We start from the raw sequence: 16,468 nt of genomic DNA on the forward strand, positions 1-16,468 counted from the left end.
CTGTTTCCTGGCACATGCACTGCCTCAGGCTATTGGACCATCTGGCTTGGTGTGGTCTCAGTATTTGCAACGCCTGCCACTTCCAGTTCTTTAAGTGGCGATGCCAGAGATTGAACCCGAGAAGTTCTGCATGCAGAGGGTGCGCACTTCCACTGATATATTGTACCATCTGGTCTCTGAAGACCTCTTAGTGAGTTCATGGCAAAAGGAGAATTCTAACGGGACACTGGCCTCAGCATGGCAAGTAACATTGTTTGCAATAACCATCACACAACACAAGCTTTATAAATACAATCAACTTTGTGATCCTAAAAAGGCAGCCCTGGTTCCAGCAAATGTCACTGTATGAACTCCACATGGAAACAGACGTAAATAAAGCACGTCTTCAGTTAAGCCACTGATGGAAGCCAATGCTATTAAAGAACAACATGCCAAGTTCAGCTCTTTGATGCTTGGCTCTTTTCTGAAGTCCAACCACGTCAACAATTACTGTTGAGGGGAAAAGGCAAGACCCTTCGCAAGAGAAGCTGTCATCCAGTCTGTTCACACTTCCAGTAAGATTTCATTTCATCAGAGAATGAGTTCCATCCCAGAGTTGTTTGGATGACCCGCTGGTAGCCCACAGAGTCAGTGACAACAGGAGACACGCATGCAATCTACTTGTGTGAACTGCATAAAACCAGCACCTCAGACTCATGTGGGAGATTGAAAGCAGACCTTTTGTGAAACTCTAAAGAATAACTAAATGTATTCTATCATAAAGTTTCATCAGTCAGAGCTTACTTCATAAGGTGTGACTGGAATGGAATCTTGCTCTTTATCAGTTGTGTTGTTTTGTTGATACACACCAACAGAGCTTTTTTTCAGCTGGAGCGCAGTGGAATGGATTTCCGGAACCTCTTGAAAATGGTCACATGGCTGGTGGCCCCGCCCCCTGATCTCTAGACAGAGGGGAGTTGAGATTGCCTTCCACACCGCTAAACTCCCCTCTGTCTGGTGATCAGGGGGCGGGGCCACCAGCCATGTGATGATTTTCTCCGAGGGCAACCCACTGAGTTCCACTACCTCTTTTCCCAGAAAAAAAGCCCTGCACACCAATATTTTGTCCGCTGTAGAATAGGGGTCAGAGTGCTGGACTAGGATCTCGGAGACCCAAGCTCAGCCCGGCCCCCCTCTGTGGAAGATCATTGGATAACCTTGGGCCTAACGTACCTCACAGGGCTATTGTGAGGATAAAAACAGAACAAGGAGAGAATGATGTCATAAGACACTTGGGATGTCCATTGAGAAGAAAATGAAGGTATAAAAATAGAAATCAAACATGATTTAGATTTTTTTAGCGAAACATTAGGAAGAACTTCCTGACAGAGCGGTTTCTCAGTAGAACAGGCTTCCTCGGGAGGTGGTGGGCTCTCCTTCCTTGGAGGAATTCAAGAATAGGCTAAATGGCCACCTGACAGATACGATGATTCTCAGACTCAATATGAATGTACACAAATCAGGAAAGGGAGTACATGAAGGGATAAGCTAGTGCTAGGTCTTGTGGCCCTTCTTTATATGCCCAGCATAAGGCTGATCGACACTTTGGGGTCAGGAAGGAATTTTCCTCCAAGCCAAATTGGCCAAGGATCCTGCAGGGTTTTTGCCTTCATTTGGGCATGGAGCAGTTGTTACTGAGGGGGGGGGGGAAGGAGATAGCTGTGAATTCCCTGCAGTGTGCAGGGGGTTGGACTATATGACCCTTGGGGTTCCTTCTGGCTTTAAGTTTCTGTGTTTCTATGAGAGACAGTGCTCTTCTTGACTGAACTGGAAAGTTGTACTTCACAGAACAGAAGGGCGATTTTGTGTCAATCAGCCATTTTGATGTGCTAATGGTCACATGCAGGGCTTTTTTTCTGGGAAAAGAGGTGGTAGAACTCAGTGGTGGAACTCAAGGCCACACAATGACATCACTTTGGGTCAGCTGGAACAAGGGGGGAGTTTTTTAAAGTTTAAATTGCCCTCAGCGAAAATGGTCACATGGCCGGTGGCCCCGCCCCCTGATCTCCAGACAGAGGGGAGTGTAGATTGCCCTCCGCACTGCTCAGCAGCGCGGAGGGCAATCTAAACGCCTCTCTGTCTAGAGATGAGTGGGCGGGGCCCCCAGCCATGTGACCATTTTTAAGAGGTACCGGAACTCGGTTCCACCGCGTTCCCATTGAAATAAAGCCCTGATCACATGAGTAGATCACTCACATGAACAGGCCTTTTCCTCCAAAAAAGTCAGCCATTGGTGGAGAGTACATGATACTTTATATGGAATAGCAGCATAATTGATACAAAGTAGGTATAGGCCGGGTCACTGCCTAGATGAGCACCTTCCCGTGGACCTTTCGTTGGCCACCTTGACTGCTGTGAATAGAAGTGCTACAAACCAACGTGCTACCCACTGTCGTGCAGTGGTTAAAGTGTCTGATTAGGATCTGGGAGGCCCAGGTTCAAATCCCCACTCTGCCACCGAAGCTCACAGCTTGACCTTGGGCCAGTCACTTTCTCTCAGCCTAATCTACCTTGCAGGGTTGTTGTGGATAAAATGGAGGAGGGGAGAGCAAAGTAAGCTGCTCTGGGTCCCCCTCAATGGGGAGAAAGGTGGGATATCAATGACATAATTAAGTTAAATAAATAAATGTAAAACACAATTTTAAAACTCTGCTAGAGCTGTGCATGTTAATAGATTGACAGGACAATCTTAAAAAGAGGTACAGCCTTGTGGACATCAACAGAAGCGTGTAGCTCTGCTTAGGGTGGTGCCGTTATCCAACAATTATTGTTTTAATTGGTCAACAAATTGGTGAACCCTCTAGCTGACAAGGTGGTGAAGTCCAGTTTTAACCCTTGCGGGCAATTTTGTTGGAGGGCTGGGATGGATGGAATGGCACACTTCTTGTACTTACAAGATATTCTGGTTCTGAAGCATCCCTCCAAATGAATGATGGTGCATGTATTTATATATTTTAAAAAATGATATCCTACATTTCTGAAATAAAAAGTCCTCAATATTAGTTAAAAATGATTAATACAAAATAAAGGAACACACTATTTTTCCACCTTCTCCTTCACCTGATTGAAGATAGACAGACAGACACTGAAAACAGACAATGTACGCCACTTTGGATCCTCTATGGGTAGAAAGGTAGAATATAAACAACATAAATAAAATAGACAGATGTGCGCATACACACATACATATATTTGGGTGCTTCAGTTTTGTTAGATTTTAATTCGTATTTTTAAAGAGTTTTTCTGCTCTATTTATGAAATGGCCAAGATATTTTTTTTTTATCTGCTGCTACTTATAGAATTTTAATGTCTTATGCTGAACTTCTTTGACATTCTTATTGCTCTGTGTGTTTCAATCATCTTGTGAGGCTTGGATGTCTTTCGTGGGAAAAGGAGGGTAAACATTTAAAATAAATAAATAAATAACATTTGATTTATACACCACCCTTCAGGACAACTTAACACCCACTCAGAGCAGTTTACAATGTATAATTATCCCCACAACAATCACCCTGTGAGGTGGGTGGGGCTGAGAGAGCTCTGAGACAGCTGTGACTGACCCAAGGTCACCCAGCTGGCTTCAAGCAGAGGAGTGGGGAATCAAACCTGGTTCTCCAGATTAGAGTTCTGCCCCTCTTAACCACTGAACCAAACTCTAACATCAAGAAACAGCAGCAGAAAATACAATCTCAGCAGCAACAAAATAATAAAAACTAATTACAGCTGTGGAAAAAGAAAACAAGGTAGTATCTGAATGCTAATAGAAATGGTACTATATAAATATTTGTACACAGGAGTTCCTAGGTGCCTAAACAGGAAAAAAAAAGTATGAAACTGTACATCATCTTTCCTTCAGTATTAAGTAGCTGCTCTTTTTTAATGTAATCAGTAAACAGGATTGGTTTCAATAATCAGTAAGTAGGAATTATTTCATATTTCTCATACCGGCTCTTTTGACCCCCAAAACTTCCATTTTAATTTTACCTCTCCCTTGCGGAAACTGAACCTGTGATTCTTTATTTTCATGCCATACCTTCTTCCATGCACCACATTGTTCCATAAAATACACGCATTTTACAATACTATCTGTGCATCCATAAATGAGTATTATGCATTTTGCATATATTAGACATAGAAATGGCAAATATTGTGCATGTCGATTGCATATTAATATAGTACTATATGTGTACACAGTACAAAGGAATGTACAAAAAGCATGGCAAAACCAGAAACCAAAACAGTTAATAAAAATAAAAAGAAACAAAACAGGAAAGATTCATTCATCCCCAGGGCTTTTCTTCTGGGAAAAGAGGTGGTGGAACTCAGTGGGTTGCCCTTGGAGAAAATGGTCGCATGGCTGGTGGCCCCGCCCCCTGATCTCCAGACAGAGGGGAGTCTAGATTGCCCTCCATGCTCGGCAGTGTGGAGGGCAATCTAAACTCCCCTCTGTCTGGAGATCAGGGGGCGGGGCCACCGGCCATGTGACCTTTTTCAAGAGGTGCCGGAACTCCGTTCCACCAGTTTCCAGCTGGAAAAAAGCCCTGTTCATCACTATCAATTAAGTGTGGGATTTATTAAGCTACTGTAGTGGTGTGATTAAAGTGCTGAGCTAAGACTGGGGAGAGCAGGGTTCAATGTCCACTCAGCCACGTTTCAGCTTGGGTCAGGCACACTCACAGGGCAATCTGATTCACACATATCTTAGAATAAATCATCACTGAATACACTGGGAATTTGATATTACATGTTTATACACTTTTTTTACCTCCTCCATTTTGTCCTCACACCAACAACCTTGTGAGGTAGAGTAGGCTGAGAGAGAGAGAGAGAGAGAGAGAGAGAGAGAGAGAGAGAGAGAGAGAGAGAGAGAGAGATGGGCCAAGATAACCCAGTGAACCAGTGGCAGAGTGGAGATTCAAACTTGGGGGTCTCCTAAACCCTAGTCTAATCATTACACCACACTGCCTCTCTTCTGAGAGTCTCTCGCCTCGGCGCATGTTCGTCAAGTGTAGGGAGATGCAATGTTAGCCAGGAAGTGTATTTAAAAAGACAGATCTGGTGGGGATTGCTCCTCAGAGAGGGTTTGTTCATTTTATCTTCACCTCCCCCAAGGCTCTGTCAATTTCACCTCTCCAGTCAAAAACTGTGTGAGATCACAACTAGAGGGCAGCGAGGAATGGAAACGGGCTGGAGCCGCCTTCCAGATCTGGGCTTGGACCTGGAGAGGTTATAATGGGCTGAAGTTTCCCTTCTAGCATTTCACAGCCCCTTCACACAGCTCCTGTGTATAGCAAAGCCTTTGCCCTGTCGCCGGCTCTGTCTCTTGAAACTACCCTTCCCAGCTACCATTGCATCTTCCCACCCGTGTTCTTCATGTGTCAGAGATGTGTCATGTAGAGAAAGACTGAGAGTAAGCTCTTCTGGGAAAAAAAACCTGGGCCATTTCCAGATGGCTTACCTCAAGCCGCTCCATGCCGCATTGTTGTGGATCGTGCTGGGGAAAACGCGAAATATCGCGTTTTCTTGCGCGAGTTTTGAGCGACGTCACGCAAAACTCACGCGAGAAAACATGATATTTCGCGTTTTCCCCGGTACGCTCCACAACATTGCGGCATGGAGCAGCTTCAGGTAAGCCATCTGGAAACAGCCCTGCATATGATTGTGTGCAGTTAATCAACCTACCTCGGGGGGTTGTTTTGAAGACAAAATAGCGTGGAAGAGAGATTTAAGTATGCCACTCTATGCTTGTTGTAGAAAGAGTGGGATAAAAATGTGATATCTACTATAAAAAGTTAACTGGCTAAGAGTCAGACAAAAAAATCCTTAATGATAACTCTTAAGATAGAGAACAAAGATCCCCTACTTCAAATGAACCAGAGAACTTGCTATCCGACCTGTGGCTTGTTCGGTTGTAAAAAAAACCTTTCTGTGATTCCTTTTATTCAGCGCCTTCACAATCCTTCACTCTTGAAGAGGTGAAATGAAAATGGAAATCAATCGATTCCATCCTGGCCCCTAGGTAACAGCTCCTGCACCGAGCCTTCCCTCCAATTCGCAGGTGTCATGTACAGATTCCACAGCTACTCCAAACTGGCTCCGCAAGAAGGCCGGCACTGAACTGACATGCTTGGTTGTCCACATCCTCCGGTCAAGTTATTTATCACCATTTGCTATGACAGTGCTGGCTGCTGGGAAATGTCCTTCAGAGCAAGTGGCCTGTCACAATACTGGACACCAACAACCTGCAAGCATTTGTGGTATTGATCCGGAGAAGTCACTCACAAAATGGGATTGTGAAAGGCCGTGTTGGAAACAGACTCGATGACTTACCATCTTTGGACAGCATCTAGCACTTAGATGTGCCAGTAGAGAATCGCAACTCTGTTTGGCTATGGTGAAAACGGCCTGGTGCTTGCAGACAAAGGGATTTTTTTTTTTTTGCATCACCCACATGTTGTTCTCCAGCAGAACTAGGTAGAATATGCACCTGGGAGCAGAGGTGACCAAGCACTCACAACTAGGCAATAGAAGGGTGTGAGTGGGCAGACAGCAGAAGAGATGCATGAATGGGTAGTCAGCAGCAGTGGGCCCCACTAGAAGCCACGGGCCTCAGCACCTTGCCATGAGCTGACACCATCCCTGCTAGGCCACATTGGGAATCCTGCAGCAGCACACTGTTCACTCCAACCCTTTCCTCCATTCTGCCACAAGCTCTTTCTCTCCCTTTTTGACCATTTACCATGATGCAGAGAAAATGGCTAGAACTGCCGCTCAAGGCATTGGATAGTACAGCTGCTCTGGGGAGTAATTTAAAGCAAGGGTAGGCAGAGGGACACTCAGGAGTGACTGGTCACTCTCCAAGCAATTAGAAGTAGCTCTCCGCTCTTCCTCCAGTATTTCTGTAATCACTTTCATTTCCTTCCCTTTAAAGCAGCTTCTTCCCTCACTCATGAAAAGGTGGCATGTACCCAGGATGGGAAAGCAAACGCACCAGCATGCATCCGCTCTCATTCACCTCGCCTCCTCCTCCTCCAAAGTCTAGGTTTGACATGCCTGGCAGCTTTGGAAGGTGGGGTATGGGGTGAGGAGCGTTGTGCGATGTTACCACATCAAATGATGCTCTAGGAATTCCCCCAATCTCTATGATAAAAACCATAGCGATTGGGGGAAATCCTATAGACTGGCTTGACATAGTACCCACCATTCCCACTTCCTCACGGCTCCACTGAGTGAGCTCAGAGGGATGTGGAGTGTAGCCAGGAGTTTGCCCGCCATCAACAAGATACTGGCAAACCTAGGGCGTATGCATACAAGTACCCTTGCTCTGGATGGGAAAGGGGCGAGTTATTGGCTCTTTCCCCCTGCGTAAAAGCTGCTATTTGCCTCTTCCAGGGAAAACATAAGCTATATTTTCTCCTTCTAAGGCAAGTTGCAATGGGGGGGGGGGGTGCATTGGGAAAACAGCAGAGAAAAGCTTTCCTTAACCAAGCATTGCAGACATGCTCTGAAACACTGCAATTTTTGTATAAACCACCATCTAGTAACTGCCTCCATCCACAAAGCCATCGTAGGGGACTGGCAGTTCCCAAGCTTCTAGCTCCCAGAAACAGCAACCCAACTGCGCCTGCCCCTTACTCACTGTACCTCTGCTGGTCAGAAGGGGGGACTGCAGCTCCTTTCAAGCCAGCAAGCATGTGTGTGGGGGGGGTGCCCTCTGGTCAGAACTCCCAACACCCACACCTCACACACACACACACACACACACTAATTCACTCACTCTTTGGGGGTTTGTCACGTCCTGCTGGGCTCAGCATTCCTCATCTGTAAAATGGGACTGTGGCATGTGTTCTTCAGTGTTTTGCAGGGCTTCAGGGGCTTCCATGTTCCGCTGGGGGCATATTATCAATCTGAAGCAGTCCTGGAGGGTGCACATGGGCCAAATAGTGTTCCCCTCCCCTGGACCTTTTCAGACGATAAAAATGGGGTGGAGGCTGAAGCCCCTTGTCAGTGTGCACTGCGGTTCCCATTTGAATCAGACACACTGCGCACGTGAGGACCAGGGAGAACTCGCAGTTCACATCTGACTGTTACACACAGTGGGGAATCCAGACATAATCTGTGTTCTTCACGATATGTGAATCAGCACACTGAAGCATCCCTATTTCGATCTGAAAAATTGCTAGAATTGCCAACTCCAGGTTGGGACATCCTTGGAGATAGAGGGGCAGAGCCAAAGAAGGCAGAGTTTGGGGAGGGAGCTCAACAAGGAAGCGATGCCATACAGTCCACCCTCTGGAGCTGTCATTTTCTCCAGGAAAATTGATCTCTATAGTCTGGAAAATTTCCAGGAAAATAACAAAATCTCTCCTCTGCCATGGAAACTCACTTTGGGCCAGTCACACACTCTCAGCCTAACCTACCTCACAAGGTTGGTGTGAGGATAAAATGGAGATGAAGAGAAGAATGTAAGCCGTTTTGGGTCCCCACTGGGGAGAAAGGCAGGGTACAAGGGAAATAAATAACCCGGAGTTCTGTGCTGCAGGAAGGCAGCACAGATAACTCCAGGTGACTCAAGCCACAGAGTTCTTTTTTTAACCCTGAGAATGGCTTTGGCAGGCAATTGGGGAGAAAGGAGACTGTGCCCAAGAATGCACAGGGAGACTTTAAGCCTCCCTGGAGTAGCCCTGTGGGCCCTGGTGTCCAACTGTCATAGGTCCTGCATCCAAAGTGGTGTTGGGGACGGGCTTGCTGCATCCCCAGAATCCCCTTTGTACCATATTTTCGGACCTGCGGAATTCCTAGAAGTCTGGCAAAGGCTTGGGTGGTAAATATTTAATACGGAAAACACCCCTTCTCCTCTGTCTCCTCGTCTCATGCATATTGATGTTATTAAATCATCTCTTTCAGCAACAAGCAGTGGACTCTTCTGCTCCTGTACTGGGGCACCGGGAGAGAAAACCAAGATCTTCAGGAAGAGAATTGTTTGGGGATTGCCCAAGTAGGGTATATAGGGACCTGGGGAATGGTACAACCAAGATGAGGGCAGCAATGAGAAGGGAACCAAGCACAGTGATCTCTGATTTGTGGGGAGAAGCAGTGAAAAAAGAACTGCAAAACAGCAATTGCTGGTGGACAGTGAAGAAGTAAGCCCAGCTGCAGGCCAAGACAGAGATTGCACTAATGACGGAATTAATGAAACCTCCATATACAGGAACAGTATATCTCTAAGTATCAGATAATGCGGGAAGCTACAGGGAATGCCCATATTTCTTAGTTATTTACTTACTTACACCCCCCTGCTTCCCCTCTGGCTCAAAGTGGCTTACAGTTCCCAAAATTAAAAACATCCAAAATGCAATAAATTCTCATTTCCCACCCTCTCTAAAAAGATGCCGGCAGCTTAAACCTGTGCCTCACATTTCATCAAGGAGTCCATTCCACAAGGTGGGAGCTACTAGAGAAAAAGAAGAGGCTCTAGATGCCAAGAGGGCTGTCTTAACTGGTGAGTGAACTAGAAGGTGGCAGGCCGTGGTTGGAACCACAGGCACATATGTCCCTCAAGATGTGTGCGTTCAGGCCATGAAGGGCTTTAAAGGATATTGTAGAAAAGAGCATGAGTCCAGTAGCACCAGTAGTCCAGTAAGCTGGAGACTGTGAGCAGAACCACAAGTGACAAAAGGCACAGATTGGACACTTGTCTGCTTCCCTCAAGTTTTGATGGGAAATGTAGGCAGCTTGGCGGAATGTTGGACAAGTGACAGTTGAAAACTCCATTGGACAGCAGTCAGAGAGTGAAGCTGCGAGACCAGGATGCCTACATTTCCCATCAAAACTTGAGGGAAGCAGACAAGTGTCCAATCTGTGCCTTTTGTCACTTGTGGTTCTGCTCTGTGACTGACAGCTTGTAAAGAAAGAGTCGCAAGAGGTTCCAGGATGTTTTGTAGACTTTGATTATATTATAGTCAGCCCAGGAAGAAGATTCTTGCAAAACGGGCTTTGAATTCCAAGCTGGCAAGCTCGTCAGCTGCTGGAGTTTCTCGGGGTGTCACATTTACACCCCTGAATGGATAAACTGTCCACCACTAATCCTACAAAAAAAAAGAAGAAAAAAGAAAAAAATAACCGATTAATGAATTGGACTTGAAATTGTTGTACTTACCTGGATGCAACTTTCCTTCATTTGGCAGCTGGACCCTGTATTGAAAACAGAAAAAAACACTTCGTTTGCTGTTGTATGAAATGCTCATTGTATTGCACTGCTATTGTATTTATAAATGTACCAGATATTTTTGTATAGGCTTTTAACAACTGCTATTTATTCAATTGTAGAGCACTGGCACTTTAAATAATTTAATTAGCACTACTAGTAATTGTTTCCAGTGGATTTTTTCCTTGTTTGCACCTAGAAGACTGACAAAATTGTAATAGGGTATGAGCTTTCGTGAGTCACAGCTCACTTCTTCCGGTATTGAGCTGTGACTCACAAAAGCTCATACCCTACCACAAATTTTGTTAGTCTGATGGGTGCTACTGAACTCTTGCTCTTTTCTACTGCTACAGACAGACTAACCTGGCTGCCTATCTTGATCTATCTTTAAAGGATACAACGAGTACTTTGAATGGGACTACCAAACATACTGGGAAGCAGGGCAGCTGTTTGTTGATATGTGTTCACATCCTACTTATATGACCTACCAGATGCATTTCGGTAGCTCTCCAGAATTTTGAACCACCTGGATCTGTGGTCCGATCCAGAAAAAGAGTTCTTATAACATGTAATGTTTGGATGCTGCAAAACTCCTGTTTTGGTTGTACTAAATGGCATTGGCCCTAACCTGGATAGCCCACGGAAGCTCAATCTCGTCAGATCTCAAAAGCTAAGCAAAGCAAGCCTTGGTTAGTAGTTGGATGGGAGACCTCCAACCAAGACCAGGATTGCTATGCAGAGACAGGCAATGGCAAACCTCCTCTGTTAGTCTTGTGCTAGCAGGGATGGCTGTAAGTCAGCTATAACTTGACAGCACTTTCCACCACTACCAATTTGTATTAAGTTGTTGCTGTTTCCTTAGTCTCTCCTGCTACATTGGTTTGGAGGATGATTTATTAACCTCCTTCTCTAAAGGCTGGTCAACTACTGATTTCACTTGACAGCATCATTCAATGAAAGCAATATGGAAGATACCCAGTGGCCACATTTTTAGCCTTCTCGATGTCAGACTTCCTCCTTAGTTCCCATGCTGCCCCCCCCCATGTTTTCTATTTATATGTTGCCCTTCTTTGCTCCTTAGTTTCCTGATGGTCCACGTTTCCAGTCATCTCTCCAAATTTAAATCGACGATTCTGCTTTCTTCTATCCTCCTCCTCCACCTCTCTTCTATCTCTCCCACTTTCTAAGAGAAGATGTCCTCACCGGTGACCCGATTTCTCCTTCCTCTGTACGGACTGGCGCCTGGGCTATTATATCCCTGCTGCTCAGCTCTGATTGGCTGACAGCCAGTCCCAACCTCATAAACAATTGCTGTAAATGGCTGTTCAGGAGGAAGAGAAAAGTAGGAAACCCTGGCACAGAATGTATGTTAGAGGGAAGGGAGGGGAGAAAGAGAAGGGAGGGGTACTACTGAAATATCTCAGCAGAACAGAGACATCAGCCAGAGAAAAGACAGGAGATCTGTAAAGCCACTGTTAGCACTGATCAACTCAAGATCTTGCATTGTACATTCATTTTTGGAGAAACGTATGACTGCTTTGGGAAAGTTGCCACTGCTGATTGTTGTCTGTTCATGCCAGGCCAGTTCAGTGCCTTTCCATTCAAACCTAAGCATTGGGCTTAGAAGGGTGTAATTCTATTTAAGTGTGCACAGTAAGAGAGCAATCCTAAGCAGGTGTACGGAGGTGTATTCAGTGGAGTTTGCTCCCACCCAGGGCTTTTTTCCAGCTGGAATGCGGTGGAACAGAGTTCTGGCACCTCTTGAAAATGGTCACATGGCCGGTGGCCCCGCCCCCTGATCTCCAGACAGAGGGGAGTTGAGATTGCCCTCCGCGCCAGTGGCGCGGAGGGCAATCTAAACTCCCCTCTGTCTGGAGATCAGGGGGCGGGGCCACCGGCCATGTGACCATTTTCAATGAGGGCTTAAACTTTAAAAAACTCCCCCCTTGTTCCAGCTGACCCAAAGTGACGTCATTGTGCGGTCCTGAGTTCCACCACTTCTTTTCCCAGAAAAAAGCCCTGCAGCCACCCTAAGGAATACACTGCAAGAGGTGATAGCTTGGGATAAAAAATGAGAGGAAGCATGTATCCTATACCCATTGCCACCCCCCAGAACCCGCTACCAGCAGACAAAAACAGAGTGAGCTCCCAGCTGCCAGTGGCACGAGAGGAAGCAATGGGCATAGCACATGTCTCCAAACCCTCCTCTCATACCGAGTTCCAGATCTACCTCCCCAAACCCATCATCACCTCTGAGAACCATGCTGTCTGCCTGGGTAGAGGATGAGCTTGTGTAGCACTGCTAGCATTTCTGGGGCTCTGTGTGGGCACACAACAGGCAGCGTATGGTACCTACCTGACTCAACAAAATACTTTGAGCCACCCCAGCACACATGCTACTTTTCAGACAAAAAGCACCTCCCTGCTCCAAAACAAGGGTCGAATCCACATTACTCATTCTAAGTCGCATGTTCCCCGCATTCCCCACACAATCCCGAGTGCCGGTCACATTACCTCATTAAACAGACGCATTTCATTCGCATTTCTCCCAAATATGTGGTCACAGGTTTTTCAATGGGAGTTTCACAGTGGCCGTGAACGGGCCAATGCGCAATTTACGCGGGTTTTTAAAAAACCACCCCCCTTCCTGTCTCTCCGGCCGTTCCAAGAGTTCCTATTGGCTGATTCAACTTGCAAGTGCTCCGTAGTCTGCAAAAGACTGTTTTTGACTTCATAGCATTGGATTTATTGATTATGCTGTTTCTGAATCAAATCTGGTAGTTTGAAAAATCATTTTGGGGTGAATCCATCCTCAGAACGGACTCACGAAACTTCCTTTTTAACTGTTTTTTTAAATTTTATATTACTGTAATATCGAAATTACGAAATATCGAAATAATGACACTCCAAGGAAGTGAAACTTCAGTAAAATTCAGGCACTGAACTGTCCTGCATAGGAAATGCCCACGAAAGCTTCCCACATGCTTCCAAATTTCCAAAAAAGAAACAGGAGAGAGCCATCAGTGTTGTCAGTGGGGGAAAGAGAGGCATCATTATCTTCAATGATGTTTCTTTATAAGGCAAGATCGAAATAACGGAAAAGTGCGCTCAAAATTTTTTAAAAAAATGGGCGGGGGAAAAAGGTCCCGCCCAAAAAAGCGGTTTTCGAGCGGCCGTGTGACCGGAGGGACGTGCGAGAAAGACGGATTGGAAGCAGGAATGTGAACGAAGAGGAAAAAATCGCGTATTGGAGGCAAATGGAAGATATCTGATAAACATGCGGGTAATGGGTGAATGTGGATTCGACCAAGAATCACTGGCGCTGTATTATAAATGTTAATGCGAGCGTAAGAAAGAATCAGTGATGAGCTCGAAACAACATTGGCACAAGAAGCTATTTTCTACTGATAGACCATTCCCTTATCAAGGTCAGTATTGTCAACTCTGACTGGCAGCTGCTCTCCAGGGTCACAGGGTGAGATATTTTTGCAAAATTTGAGCCTACCTAAGCCTTTTCGCGGGAGATGCTGGGGATCGAACCTGGGGTCTTCAGCACAGGAAGCAGGTGCTCTGCCACACAGCTGTAGCCATTCTTTGAGTGTGCAGAGCAACCTCTCTGACCAGAGTGGCTGTAGAGATCCACTCAGCCGCTACAGAAAGCTCTTTGCCTCGCACAGCCTGGAACTGGGACAGCATGGGAGCCCAATTGATCTCCTCGGGGAGCCCATCCAGCATGCTGATGCCAATGTCAAATTGTGTGTAACATTTGTGCAAGCACAGTCATGCTGTAGCATCCCTAAAGGCAACGACATATTTTTCTCCAATCTACTTCTTGCCATTGAAATGCAGTGTTTGGGTTGGCTCCACAAGTAACTTCATACTTCTTTAGCTTTGAGAAAAGGGCCCTTTATGTTATGAAGAACTCCCACTCCAAAGCACCAGGAGGCAAGAAATCAAACAAGTTTCTTTCTTCTTTCATAGGCCGCAGAATAATTCCTTGCTGAGGTTTGCCTGGTTTAGATAATCTAGCAACCTTCCTTCCTTCCTCTCCCAATATACCTACACAAAAAGTTTAGCTGAGCTAATTTAGAGCAAAATAATCACTAAATTAACTGGGATTGGCGAAAGAAAGGACAAGAGTGAATGAACGAGAGCAAAAGATGTAGGAAAAGCAGAGGGTGAAACAACTGTAAGGAAGAGAAGAAAGGCAGAGAGACTTGGTTCCTTAAGTAAGAGGCAAAATTATCTTGATTTCTGGCTGAATAATTCATATTTGCCACAGGCCATGTATTCTTTGCACTTGGGTGTCAAGTGTTTATTGAATATCTCTCTTGACAGGGTGCTTGTGTGATACTCCGCCATCGCCAGCATGAGAAAGAAAACACAACAACCGTATGAGGAAGGGGAAGAAACAGTAAATGCCGGAATGACAGCTTCCTCCACCTCGATTTGAGAATAATTGCTACAAATGATGCTCCCCCACCCTTTAATAAAGAGTTTGTCTCCCCCTCCCTTCCCCCACAACAGAAAACAGCTGTACTGCCAATTAAGATGCTAAGTGCATCCTCAGGGGGCTTTCTAGGAATTGTGGGAGAAGCTGTTTGGGCCGGCAGAGCGATCTGGTTCTTTACTTGGTAGAGGTAGCGAAAAAGCCCCTTCTTCTGGAGCCTTGACTCTGGACCAGGTCCGAAGCATCAACTGGAAGCTGTGCTGGATTTGCAAGATCCAGAAGAGAGGGTTAGAAGGGACTGAGTTTTCCGTAGAGATAGCAGCTGTAGTTGCTACTGTCATAGAAGAATTAGAGTCCAGTGGCACCTTAGAGCCCAACAAGATCTTCAGGGTCTGAGCTTTCAAGAGTCGAAGCTCCCTTCTTCAGATACAAGATACAGCCGAAGATGTATCTGAAGAAGAGAGCGTTGACTCGTGAAAATTTATACCCTGGAATTTTTGTTTATCTCTAAGGTGCCACTGAGCTCAGATCCAGGTGTTCTACTGCAGACCAACATGGGTACCTACCGGAAACTACAGAAGAATTAAAGAAGCTTTTAGTTTCCTCGGCAGCACTGAAAGATTTCACGATATCAACAATTCCATTTAGAGTAAGATGGCAAAGTATAATTCATAAATGGGATAGATTTATTTATGAATAATCTGATCTAAGAATATGTACAGACTGGGCAATGCACTTTTTTCATTTAAGTTAATTATTAATAGCATTGCTTATAAAAACGGCAGAAGAGGCATTCCCCCTTCTTCCCTCACAAACATCAGGGAATGCCTCTTTTAAGCCACCACATGAACATGCATCATTGAAAAGCAAAGACGGCTTTTCTTCAAAACAATTGTTTTATTTACATATAAAGATTTAGTTGATTATTCCAGGAAAATCATATGATTAATCAATATTTCTTTAAATCAGAGGACCACTTTAATTTATAGTGTTAATTGGTTAGTGGAGTTGGTCTGTAGTAGAAGAGCAAGACTCAGGTCCAGTAGCACTTTTTTTTTAATTAAACAATTTTTTATTAATAAAAAGCATACAATAAATTACAAAACAGCATAGATTAGCAAGTAACAATTGGTAACTAAAACACAACCAACAACCAAATAACAATACTATATACAATGTAAAGTAACAGTGATAAGGCTTAAATTCTAAGAACTACATTATAGCAATTCAAAAACAGATTTGTGAAACTTTGATACAGCCCAGATATTATTGTTTTCCAGATATTTAAAGAATGGAGACCATTTGTCCTGAAAATTAGCGCTTTGGGGAAAGTGCTCTGCTTGATCAATTTTGTCACTCAATCTTTCCGTAATGAAATGATCCCAGATCTTGTTATGACAGATAATCAGTGCTCATTTTGAGGGGGAACGCACAGGAACGCAGTTCCGGCAGTTCCCTAAAGAGGTCACATGTCAGGTGGCCACGCCCACCTGACTCTGACATTTTGGGCCCGTTTTGACCTGGATTGGGTCTGAAACGGCCCGGATCGGGCCTCTGATGGGTGGTGGATCACTCTCCCACTCATCAGCGGCCTGATCCTACAATTATGGGCCCTTTTCAACCATTTTCAGCCCCTTTTTGCCATTTTGGGCCCAATTTCGGCCATGAATGGCCAGGATTGGGTCCAAAACAGCCAGAATAGGTTATGTCAGGGGGTTTGGCATAAGCAAATCAGTTATACTAATGACATACTTCTGGTGATGGCAAGAGGC

This window comes from Eublepharis macularius, chromosome 13, assembly GCF_028583425.1.
Source record: "Eublepharis macularius isolate TG4126 chromosome 13, MPM_Emac_v1.0, whole genome shotgun sequence".
Lineage (NCBI taxonomy): Eukaryota > Metazoa > Chordata > Lepidosauria > Squamata > Eublepharidae > Eublepharis > Eublepharis macularius.